This window comes from Eriocheir sinensis, chromosome 17 (genome assembly GCF_024679095.1).
Source record: "Eriocheir sinensis breed Jianghai 21 chromosome 17, ASM2467909v1, whole genome shotgun sequence".
Taxonomy (NCBI): Eukaryota; Metazoa; Arthropoda; class Malacostraca; order Decapoda; family Varunidae; genus Eriocheir; species Eriocheir sinensis.
Genome location: NC_066525.1, coordinates 16,282,430 through 16,295,405, shown reverse-complemented (window position 1 = coordinate 16,295,405; position 12,976 = coordinate 16,282,430). Strand labels below are relative to the sequence as shown.

The 12,976-nt window shown below is 45.2% G+C and overlaps 1 pseudogene; it reads left to right on the top strand.

The window, feature by feature from the left end:
- Positions 1-401: 401 nt before the first annotated feature.
- LOC127000122 (luciferin sulfotransferase-like) overlaps positions 402-12,976 on the top strand; it is an 89,593-nt pseudogene continuing 77,018 nt past the window's right edge.

Here is a 12,976-nt window from a genome sequence, read left to right as displayed (position 1 = left end):
AACCCCTTGGCTGCGGATTTCCTACCAGAACACCTCACCAAGCTTCAGGAATGGAACAAAAAGTGGCTTCTATAATTCAATGAAGAAAAATGTAAAGTCCTGCACCCTGGGAGGAGATATACAGCACACCAATACCACATGGGAAACACTCCACTATCCACCACAGAGGCAGAGAATGACCTGGGATTATGTGTTACCAGGCTACCACTGAAGGCCAGATCCATGACAATCGCAGCGGACGGGTTAAGTCATCTAATTCTAGCAAACTCGGGAGTCAAAGGAAACGAAGACGAACACTGGAGATGATCACACGGTATCCCCTCTCACAAGCCATACCAGGAAATCCATACCATACAGCCGTCGTGTTTAGCTACATACTGTATATAAAAAAAAGGTAATATATGTGTTCCAGGTATTGCCAGCACCGGAAACTGCACGTCACACCTATACTAAACCAAAGTCGCGACCTCCAAAACCTACAGGTAAGGCCATGAAAAATAGAAACGTATGTAACCATGAATTCATAATGCCTATGCTCATTCATGCGACTATTGAGAACTTGATCGATACGGGCGAGGGAGCGTGAACGTAAGGGAGGTGGAAGGTAAATGAGGTATGTAGGGAGAGAGTGAGAAGGAAGGGTTTGGGAAGGGAAAAGAGAAAAGAAGAAGGTAAAGGAATGGAGGAGGAAATTAAAAAGAAGAGGGACAGGTATGAGAAATGGAAGACCAGTGAGGAGGAAGAGGAGGAGGGAGAGAGTAAGAATGAAGACTTTGGTAAGGGATAATGGAAGAAGGGAAGGAATTAAAGGGACAAAAGGGTAGGAAGATAAAGAGCAATGATGAGAAACAGAGAAGGGAAGTGGGAGGCCATTGGAGGGGGAGGGAGGACGAAGGGTTTGATAAAGAAGAAGGGAAGAGGAATGACAGTAAAGGGATAAAAGAGATAGGAAAATAAAGAGCCAAGATGATATAAAAGTTAGATAGATGAAAGGCTAGTGAGGAAAGGAGGAGGGGAAGAGAGGAAGAATGGAAGGTTTGCTAAGGGAGAAGCGAAGAAGGGAAGAAGGGTAATGGGATAGATGAGGAAAATAAAAAGCAGTGATGAGGAAAAAATAATGGGAAAGTAATACAATAATAACTGGAGAGAAGGAGAGGGAAGATGATGATAGAAAGGCTGAGGGAGGGAAAAATAAATGGATATAAGAGGAACAAATAAGGGAAAAGGCGAAGGAAGGAGGAGCAAGGGAGAAGAAGGAAAGAAAGAGTGGTAAAGATAAAGAAGAGTGAAGAAAGGGGCAGACAAAGGAAGGAAGGAAGGAAGGAAGAACAAGGGGAGGGGAGGGGAGGGAAGGAAAAAAAAAAGACAGGGAGAAATGAGTGAATGTTGGAAAAGGCGAAGAAAGGAAGGAATAGCAAGGGGAAAAAAGGGAAGAAGAGTGAAGAAAAAAAAAAAAGGCATGAAGAAATGATCGAAAATGGGAAAAGACGAAGAAAGGAAGGATTAGCAAGGAGAGAAAAGGGAAGAAGAGTGAAGAGGAAAGGAAAGACAAAGGAATGAAGGAAGAAAGAGCAAGAAGGGGGAGAGAATGAAGGCAAGTTACATGACAAGGAAAGGAAAAGGGGGAATACGGACCCTCCCCCTTCCACGTCCACCCTTCCCCCTTCCCCCCCTTCCCCAAACACTATGAACTGTGACACCGACCACGCCCTTCAGCCCCCTTCCCCCGCCCCCCAGCACCCCTTCAGCACGCAACACGGGATTATAACACATGTACTGGCAACGGAGGGCTTTCTAGTGTATTATACGAGTCCACTACGGGTGATGGTATAAGGTCATTAGTGTGTTTTCTTTTTTTCTTAGCGTGGCATGCATTCAGGGCGGGCATGCATGGGTGTTAGCTGTTGTTATGATTATTTTTTTTGTAGTGGTGGTGGTGGTGGTGGTAGTAATAGTGGCAATTTTGTTTTCCTCGCATTTCTCTTTTTTTTATGTAGTGGTAGTAGTAGTAGCTGTATTTTTGGGGTAAGTAAGTGTTATTTCACAGTATTATGGCACCTGGTAATGTTTTTTTTACACATCTCTCTCTCTCTCTCTCTCTCCCTCAGGACGTAACAACCTACTTACTTATACTGACGAAGACTTAACAAACCATTACAAAACGAGGCCATTGCTATTTTTCGCCTGCATTATCGACGTCATTGTGTTCTTTATTAAGTTTCTCGATGTACACGTCAGCTATTTATAAAAGTGCGTTGAACCACCACGACAAGGCCACCACAGCCACCACCACCACCACCACCACCGTCATTATCATCACCACAACGACGTAAAGATATAGAGGTGATGTGGTGATGATGGTGGTGTTCGTGGTGGTGATGGTAGTCGTGACGATGGTGGTGGTGGTCGAAGTGGTGATGATGGTGGTAGTGGCTTTGGTTGTGGTAATAGTAGTGGTGGTGATGGTGATGAAAACAGTGGAGGTGGTTGTGGTGCTGTTGACGGTGGTGATGCTATGAATTATAGTTTTAGTGATAGTGGTGAAGGCAGTGGTGATGAGGGTGGTAGTACAGGTGTGGTGAAGGCAGTGGTGATGAAGTTGGTAGTTCAGGTGGTGGTGATGGCAGTGGTGATGAGGGTGGTAGTACAGGTGGTGATGAAGGTAGTTACGGTGATATTGGTGGTGGTCTTGATGGTAACGGTGGTGGTGGTGGTGGTGGTAGTCGTTGTGCCCTCGTGTCGCCCTTCACTCAGGTAAGACAAGGCTTGCTCGACCTGCATTATGAAACACCTGATTGACTGCCTATGAATGTCCAGGTTTGGCACAGCGCGTGGGACTGGGAAGTACTTAATGGCTGCTCCCCCTCCCCATGCATAAATAAAGACGGACAGAAAAACATACACAAACACACAAACACACACACACGCACTCACTCCTTTTCTTTTTTCTTTCTTATTTTCCAAACTTGCACACATACACGTACTCACTCCTCGTCCCTTTCTTTTTAATATTTTCTTCCATTTTCTTCCTTTTTTCTTCCTCCTCGTGTTCTCCTCCTTCACACACACGCAGTCAGTCGTTCTTTCATTCTTTCTTTTTTTCTTCCTTTTTACTCATTTTTCCATTTCCTTTTTCTTTGCTTCCTCTTGTTCTCTTTCTTCATACACAAACTCACTCCTCCTTCCTTTCGCTTTTTCCTCTTTCTTTCCCTCCCTACTCTTATTTCCATTTCCTTCCTCTTTTCTTCTTCTTGTCCTTTTATTTAATTTCAAACACATCTTTCTTTCTCCCATTTTCCTTGCTTTCGTCTCTCTACGCCTCGTTTTCCTTTCCTTCCTTTTCCTTCGTAGCGTTTTCCCTCTTCCTCTTTTCCTTGCACTCAGCGGAACCACCGTTGCCAGATTATCGTACTCAGCTCCTCGTATTTACCGGTTTTCGAGCCATAGCAATTGCCACATAGCACCAATAATTAACCATTTTAACGATAACTATATATGAAGGCAGTAATTGGGGTTGAGGAGGCAGTTTTGGGGTCGGAAATCGGGAAACATGAGAGGCTGAGTACAACAATCTGGCACCGTTGACTGCGGAACAAGAAAACCAAACCAGAAAACGAGTGACGAAAGGGGGGACTCCCTCATTAACACACATTCACAACTCCAAGGACACATGCGTCAGGGGGCAACGTCAGACAACACGGGAACCTTTCAGGACTAAACCACCACACAAATCACATCACAAAGGCTCCTTACAGACAGGGAGACTTATTAGATCCAAATGATAAACTCGCAAATGGAAAACGAAGAGTCATTCCCCCCTTGAGGCACCATTCACTTGAGCCTCCGCGGGAATTATCTTTAGAAGGGAGTGGGAAAAAATGGTAGTCAGTCAGATGTGTCAGTCATCGTTGGAGCCACCTTCAGGAGGGAGTAATAAAGTGATGGATAGATGCGTGGCTCCTCCATTACCGACCCTGCTGAGAAACATTTACGCTCGACGGGGGAAGGGTTAGTGCTCGCTCTCTCTCTCTCTCTCTCTCTCTCTCTCTCTCTCTCTCTCTCTCCAATGATAATAATGCCTTGACTCAGACCTCGCTGAAGTTTGTGCGCTGAGTAACAATGGTTTTCGTAAATGCTCGATAGATATTACTTGTTTTAAATGTCAGTTTTCATTTTTATAGCTGGTGGTGACAGACTGGACCTATAAAGGGATGAAGACGAAAGAAGATGATGGTGATGAAGACAAAAAAAAAAAGACCGAAAAAGGAAAAAAAAAGAAAGAATAAGAAGACTTAAAAAGAGAGAAAAAGAAGAATAGAACATAAAAAGAGGTAGAAGAAGAGAAGATTGAATAAAGAAAAAAAGAAGAAAAAGAAGGCCACTAAATACTGCTCTATAAGTCACCTATTCATTAGACAAAGATACAAGAAAAATAAATATAAAAAAAAACATTAATTCGTGGCCTCATTTTTAAGACGCAGTGGAGAGAGAAGATAGATGGAAGTAAGGTCCTGACAGTCATATAACGCAAAAGTATGTAAGGTGTTAATAAGGTCACACACACACACACACACACACACACACACACACACACACACACACACACACACACACACAGCACGGCTCACACACTAGTCTACATACATTATTCATATCGCTGTAGTAATTTTAACCGTCCTCAGAATTCACCCTTGCATTCTATTATTCACTAAATTTTTCTTCCCTGCACCAAATATTAACATTCCTCACTCAAAGTTCATTCATCCCTCATAAATTTTCAGTGCCACTTTTGCAAATCATTCTCTCTCTCTCTCTCTCCGCATCTATATTCATTTCTCTTCTTTAATTAAATCCTTCGCTATTAGGGTTCATCATCGTCCCAACATGTCTAATATACCCACTTCATTATCGTCTCTCCTCAGGCCAGTCACTATTCTCCCACCATAATCGCTGTCTACAATTATCATTCCACACTTCTAAGCACAATCATCATCAATAGCGTTTCAGTAACTTCTTAATAAAGACAACGCCATCATCTTTACTCCTTCACCATCTCGTCTTTTTTCCCTCTTTTCCCCGTCGCCATTATGTCTACCTTCATATCAACTTCCTCCTCATCTTCTTCCACCACTAACAACAACAACAACAAATACTTCACTGGCACCCACAATATTTTTTTATTCATTTCTACCTCCTCATCTTCTTCCACTCCCAACACCAATGACTTCGCTAACACATACTACGACTATTTTTCCTTCATTTCAACCTCATCTTTTTCTTCCACCGCAAAAACCAGCGACTACTCTGACACACGACTTTTTATCTGCTTCACACGCGTCACCATCAATGACTTCCCCGACAACACACGACTTTTTATTTTCCTCTATTTCCACCTCCTTATCTTCTTCCTCCTCCCCCAACACCAACGACTACTCAGACACACACGACTTTTTATTTGCTTCAATCGAGTCCCGTCATTTCTATCCAGCCCCCTTCCGTCCCTCTCCCCTTCTCTCTCTCTCCCTCTCCTTCTCTCCCCAACATGACCATACAACCACAGCACACTTTCACCTGTTAGCTTGTCACACAAACTGACGGACACCCACCCACCACCTCCTCTTCTACCGCTTTCGCATTACTTTACCTGTTGTACTACTATCACCGCCACCACGACCACCAACAACACCTCTCGCAGCTCAGGTTTGTATTCTAGCACCCGCGTGAGTATTGGCCTAAGAGAAAAAAATGTGCCAAGGTGATAGGGGTAGTAGCAGTAGTAGTAGTAGTAGTAGTAGTGATGTGTGTGTGTGTGTGTGTGTGTGTGTGTGTGTGTGTGTGTGTGTGTGTCCGCCCGCATGCGTGAGTCATTCTCGTCTAATTCGAAAGGCAGAACAGCCAAAAAAAGAAGAAAAAAAAACGTAAAACTAAATACAAAAGTCATACACTCAGCGAAAACGTTCCATTTACAACAATGCTCCACAGACACGCACGTTAGACTCCACCTCTGCTGCCACACCTCCCTGCCTGCTTACCTGCTTGTCTGTCTGTATGTTGTTTAAATGCCTCCTACCGTGTTGCGTTTCCCGTTACCTGCCTTCATACTTGCCTCAGTCTGTCTTAATGTTGCCTTTCTATATAGGTATTTCCTTGTCTATAAGCCTGTCTTTCTCTCTTCCTAATTACCTGTCTGTATGCTTGTCTACATTCCTACCTGTCTTCCTGCCTGTTTGATCACCTGTCTGCATTTTAGTATGTTCTTTAGTGTTGTCTGTCTACTTGCTGTGTGTGTGTGTGTGTGTGTGTGTGTGTGTGTGTGTGTGTGTGTGTGTGTGTGTGTGTGTGTGTGTGTGTGTCTGTCTGCCTGCTTGTATTGTACTGTGTCTTCTTTTCATTGATCTGTCTGCCTGCTGTCGATGAGCCTGTCTTTCTCCTTGTATTCTAGTGTCTTTCCTTTTCCTGTTATCTGTCTTCCTGCTGTCTATATGCCTGCCTGATTGCTTACATTCTGGTGCGTCTCCTTTCCAATTGTCTGCCGGTGTGTGTGTGTGTGTGTGTGTGTGTGTGTGTGTGTGTGTGTGTGTGTGTGTGTGTGTGTGTGTGTGTGTAGCCCTTCTGAACCCGAGTCAGGCGCGAAGCTCCTCTAAAAATGGTACTGTAATAGTGTTTGGAGGAGAAAATAAATGACGTTTGAGCGGGTGAATTAAAGAGGTGCAGTTTTTGTCGGTTCTTCGCCTCCTGGCAATGTAAAATAGATGGGTATTATTTTATGAGGAACCCGTGTCAATGCTGTGTAATTTGAGTGTGGAAAGAAATGGCACTGGCATTAAAAAAAGAGATAAGTAACCACCACCATCACTACTACTACTACTACTACTACTACTACTACTACTACTACTACTACTATTACTATTACTACTACTACAAAGCAACACCTAACACCCCTACCCACCTCCCTTGTACCCATTCACTCTCGTATCACCGCCAACCATCACCCCATCACCATCACCATCACCACCACCAGCAGTCCAGTACACCTTCACCATTACCTTCCCTTTCCATAATAACACTCGGGCAGGTAATTAGAGCAGACCCGGTAAGTCCACTGTTATTAAGGTTCATGTTATCAAGACTCCCTTTGTCGTATTGTCATAAGCGTCGTAACACCAAACCACTTTCGATGTTTTCTCGCGCGACTCAGAGCTTGTTTTTTATTTATTTATTTATTTTTTCTTAACCTATTTCTGAGATCAACTATATATCAGCCACATGTATCTCTTCTTCCTTCTTTCCTCTCTCCCTTCCTTTCTTCTTTCCTCTTCCTTCCTTCCTTTCTGGTTACTGTCTTCCCTTCCTGCTTTCTCTTTTTCCTTTCGTTCTTTTCTCATTTTTCCCTCTCTGCCTCGTCTTTTTTTAGTCTTTCCACTTTCTGCTTCCCTTCTATAATTTATTTTCTTTTCCTCCCTTCCTATTTCTTTTCCTACTCTCCCTTCTCTCCTAGCTTCTATCTGCACCCCTTTTCTTCAATTTGTGTTTCTTCTACTCTCTACTTTTACTTGCTACTACTTTTCCTCTTCCTCTTCCTGTTCTCTCATCTTTCCTCCTACCTAACTTCCCTTTCCCTCCTTAACTTTCCTCCGTTCCCTTCCTCTTACCCTCCTAACTTGGAAAACTCTCCTCCACTTCGCTGTTCCCCGTCCTTCTTTCCCTTCTCCCCCAGGAATTCCAAATGATAAAAACAAGAAAACAGAGAGAGAGAAAAAAAAAAGAGAAAGCGGGAACTGGTGAAATGGAGGAAAGCTAAGAATAAAGGAAGGGGATGGGGAGGAAGGACGCGCTGTTGACGAAAGGGAAAGTGAAGGGAAGAAGCGAGGGGAGGAAGGGAAGGCTGGCAGGTAAAATTGAGAGGCGGGAATGAAACCTGGCACGGCGGTGAATGAAAGTGTGGCTGAAAATGACGAAACGGAGAGAGAGAAACGGAGAACGAGGGAAATAGAGGTGGAAGAAGGTGGACGCTGGGAACACAACTGCGGTCAGAAATAAAAATCAACCCGTTAATGATGAAGTGAAAGAGAAATGAAGAGAGAGATACGGAGAACAAAATAGGAGAGAGAGAGATGGTGGACGAAGGATGACGCTGGGAACATAACCGCGGTAAAAAAAAAAAAAAAAAAACATAAATGATGAAAACAGAGAGAAATGAAGAAAGAGAAACGGAGAACAAGATAGAAGGTGGAGAGAGAGAGAGAGAGAGAGAGAGAGAGAGAGAGAGAGAGAGAGAGAGAGAGAGAGAGAGAGAGAGAGAGAGAGAGAGAGAGAGAGAGAGAGAGTGGAAGAAGGGTGACGCTGGGAACATAACCGCGGTCAGAAATAAAAATCAACCCATTAATGATGAAGAGAAAGAGAAATGGAGAGAGAGAAACGGAGAACAAGATAGAAGGAGAGAGAGAGGGTGGAAGGAGGGTGACGCTGGGAACAACCGCGGCCAGAAATAAAAATCAAATCCATAAATGATGAAAACAGAGAGAAAGAGAAATGGAGAACGAGGGAGATGGAGAGAGGATGGAAGAGAGAGGACGCTGGGAACATAACAGCAGTAAAAAAAATGATAATAAACTCGCATAAAAAAAAGGAAGGAGAGAATTAAAAGAAGAAACTATGAACACTAAACAGGTACTACCATTATTAACTAACTCATTAACAAACAACAAGAACAAAAACATGTGTGAATCAGCTGAGTGGTCAAAGGACTAAGCAATGAAGTGGGTGTGGCTTCCTCCTCCTCTTCCTTCCTCCTCCTCTTCCTCCTCCTCTGGCCTGCCCTCCCTCTCTCTACTACGCTCGATACCCTCATTCTGATCCTCTTCCTCCCCCTCCTCCACTCTCATTCCTCTGCAATACTCCTACCTTCTTTCCTCTCCTTCCTCCTCCCTCTCCATTCTTCACTATATCCTCCTCTCTTCCTCCTCCATATCCTCCTCTCTATCCCACCTCCTTCCTCCTCCTCCTCCTCCTCCTCCTCTGTACCCTCATTTCTCTCTTCCCCGCACGCACGTTCTCTCCCTCCCTCCTCCTCCTCCTTCTCCTCCTCCCTCCTCTCTTACATTTTCTTTTTCTTTTCAGTTTATTTTCTTTATATATCTTCCTAATCTGACCTCCTCTCCTTTCCCTCCCTTCCTCTCTTTACCTCCCTCCCTCCCTCTCTCCTCTTCGCTCTTTTTCTAGTAATTCCTATATATACTTCAGTTTACCTTTTTCGGTCATATCTTCTTGTTTCTTCTTCACTGCGTGCTACAATGATTCCTTTTCTTACTTGTTTTCTTATTTTCTTTTCCTATTTTTTTATATTTTCATACTGCAATGCCTATTCTTTTCTATTTGTACATCATAGCACGCTTTCTTTTCCTCTTTACTTTCCTCTGTATTATCCCTTTTCTTTACTCTTTTTACTCTTTTCTGGTGTGCGTCAACCCTTCCTCGGCCGTTCCCACGTTTTAGTAGCCTTGCACCGTTCTCCCCACAGCCCGTTTTCTTCTCTCCCACGTTCCAGTAGCATTTAGCCACCCTTTCACCCCCCTCCCTCCCATTAACTCGTTCCTCTTCAACTGATTACCGCATATTCCCTTTCTACCGCCCCTTTCATTCTCTACAGCACCTTTGCCTCTTCCAGCACTCTTTTCTCTTTTTCCACCCCCATCGACTTCATTCATACGTTGCTGGATAAATAAACACATACACACTCTCTCACTTATTCCTTTCTTTTTATTTCTTTTTGTCTTCCTTCCAAACTTCCACACATATACACACACTCACTTCTCCTTCCTTTCGTTTTTACCTCCTCCTCTCTTCTTACTCCTTTTCCCACTTCATTCATACCTTGTTGCATCGTATGTTTCACTGCATTTGTTACGTATCTTTCTGTTCATTCATTGCGCATTATAGAGACTCCTTTACTTTATCTACATCGGTTTATACTGCACTGCCCATCCTTCTCTCTATATAGGGTTGGGTGTAGGTTTTCCGTTTCCATTCCTTCGACTTCGTATCTTGCTGAACCGATCATATCCATCATCACCACCTCTAACACGATCTTCATCCTCCCCCACTCACTTTTTTTTGTACCCCTCCCTAACACACTACCACCGCCCTCTTCTCTCATCTGTCACCTCTCCGGCCCCTTCACTACCATACTCTCTCGCTGACCTTCCCCTTCCACCATCACCACCACCACCACCACCACTCTGCTTCACTTCCACTCTCTGTAGCTCTCTCTAGCTCCAGACATCTAGCTCTTCACCCTCCCCTCAGCCTGCCCTATCTCTCCTTCCAGCTCTTAACTTTCCAGCCGTTTCTCTTCATCTTTCCTCTCTGTCTCCTCTCCATACCTCCTCTAGCCACTTGACTCTTTTACCTTATCTTTCTTTCCAGCTTTTAACTTTTCCAACCGTTTCTCTTTATCTTTCCCTTCTGCTTCATTTCAAACACCTTTATAATTGTTCTGTTTATCTTTTCTTCCTCCACTATGGCCTCCATCATTACCATTTTCACGACCACCATCACCTCCACCACCATTACTTTCTTTACTATATCTTCTCCCTTCACTTTTCTCTCTGTCATTTCTTTCTGCCGTATTTCCAGCACTTCCATCTGTCTTATGTTTACCTTTCTGCTGCCTCGCGTCTTCCTCCAGCAACATAACCAACGGCACAACGATAACAGTCACCTGCTCCTCCTCCTCCTCCTCTTCCTCCTCCTTCTGCTGCAGGCGTTCACCGCAGCTCGTCGCCTCACCTCGCACTCCATTAAATTCAAGGAACGTCCCGAAGCCTCACTTTATATGACCTGCCAGACGGTCCAAGGTCCTTTGAAATCCTCTACTCCATCCCTCCCTTCACCTGCTCCACTTTTTAACTTCTCTCTTCCTTCCCTCCCTCCTTCCTTCCTTCCTTCCTTCTTGCTCTCCTCCCTGGTCCCTCCTTCCCTCTGCTCTGTTAACTTCATCATGAGGAAGGGTTTGCTTGAAGACGTAAATCAAGTTCCTTTTTTTTATGTTCTGTTCTGACGTCACTCTAAGCGCTCTCTTCCTTAACTTTCTTCCGTCTCCCTTCCTCGCGTCCTTAATGAGCCACCTGAACCTGCTCTACCTCCTCCTCCTCCTCCTCCTTTCCTTCCTCCTCTACTATCGCCGCCGGCCACGCCCTTCTCCGGCCCTCTACAGCTCCATACACCCATCACCGCACATCCATTACGCTCATTCTCTTCCCCTTCCTCCTCCTTTCCTCCTCATCCCACCCTCTCTGTCCTTCTCCTAGCCTTCCCATAATCATCCCTATGCAGCAGTTTGACGTCACCGCCCACCTCTTGCTCCTGGCCCCCTTTCCCTTATCTCCATGCTCCCCCTTTCTCGTTATACACTCTCTTTCCTTCCTTGGCAGTCAAAGAGAACGGGAGACACGCCTCGTAATTGAAACGACGCCCATTCACACACGCCAGAAGGGTCTTCACTCTCTTATTCTTAGCGGGTCGGTCTTGCGATGTCTCGACGCGACAGTGAGAGTGAATTTAGAGCTGTTCGTCTTGCCTCGTCTCCCCTCCCCTTCCTCCCTCTCCACTCTCCCTCCGTCGCACGTTCACAGCCGCTGGCCGCATCTCAATAGGCCGGAGTGCCTCATTGGCCTCGCCGCGCCTCACTTGTTTTACTTAACCTACATTGATGCTACGATGCGTATTTGTTTGCTTCTTTACTCGCTGGCGCGTGTGAAGTATATGGCGAGAGCGCGGCCTTGGCTCCTCCTCGTCCCCCTCATAGTCATCAATAACACCGTGCTTGCTTTTATTCCTCACATCCACAACAACATAAGATTGATGATACAATGCTTGTTTGTCTCTTTGTTCGCGTGCTCGTGTGAGGTGTGGGGGAGAGCGTCACCTTGGATCGGATTTCTGTTGACTTGTTTAATCCACAATAACAAATGATCTGCTACACTGCTGAAGCTTTGTGTGGTTGCTTCAGCTATTTTCAGATAACTTGAGCAAGGCAAGACAACAGAAATAACATTGAAATCGATGTGGATGTGTCTGAAGTAGTAGGACAAGGTTTATTTGCTTTTCTGTTTGTTCACAAGCTTCCTAGGGAAATGAAAGGAAGAGCAACCTTGGGAAGACACTTGTATGGGCCAACAATGCAGTCGGTGTTTGTTTACCTGCTCGTTCGTGAGTTTCAGCGGAGTGTGGGTGGAATATTCACGGCTGCAGCACGAGCAAACAAAATCCACCCCCAAAAATCCTAATTCCTCGTATCCTGCAACGCTTCAGCCTCCCGCGCATCCTTGTAGCGTCAACTGGCCGACACTTTGGTCATGTTCTCAGGGCTCAAAAACAGGAAGTGCGGCATTATTTACTCCCACCAACACAAATCGTGCATCTGTCAGAGTCATCACGGAACGCGGCGGGCAAGGGCGAGGAAGCGACGAGGCGAGATTGTTTTGATGGTCGCTGTACTTAGCCGGCCACCACCTTGAATTCCCGGCTCGTCCCTCTTCCTTATCTTCCCTATCTTGCCCATTCTCTTCCCCCCATTAGTTCAGCGCGCCATCGGATGAGCCAAAAGAGGCGGCTGGGCGTGTGAAGACGGGCTGGACGGCGGCTTTGAGGGGCGTTTTCTCACATACCGCCCTGCTTTTCGGTGCCGTGAGGCGTGACGACTCCTCCGCGGCGTGACCAACACGTAACCATCAAGAACGTAGGCCAAGGTAGAGGCGGCCCCTCCCTCCTTTCATCCCTCCCTCCCTCTCTCTTTCAATAATATTCCATCTCTTCAACACCCCAAAAACAGCGGTCATGTTGGACTTTACTGGAGAACTATCGCCCCCGTTCGTTTTATATGCTTTTCTTTTACCTAATCGCAGCGTCGCACTCGAGGTCTTTGCAAGGACGAGTAAACTTTCCTTAAGGGTCTAGAGCCATGGACGTGATTCAT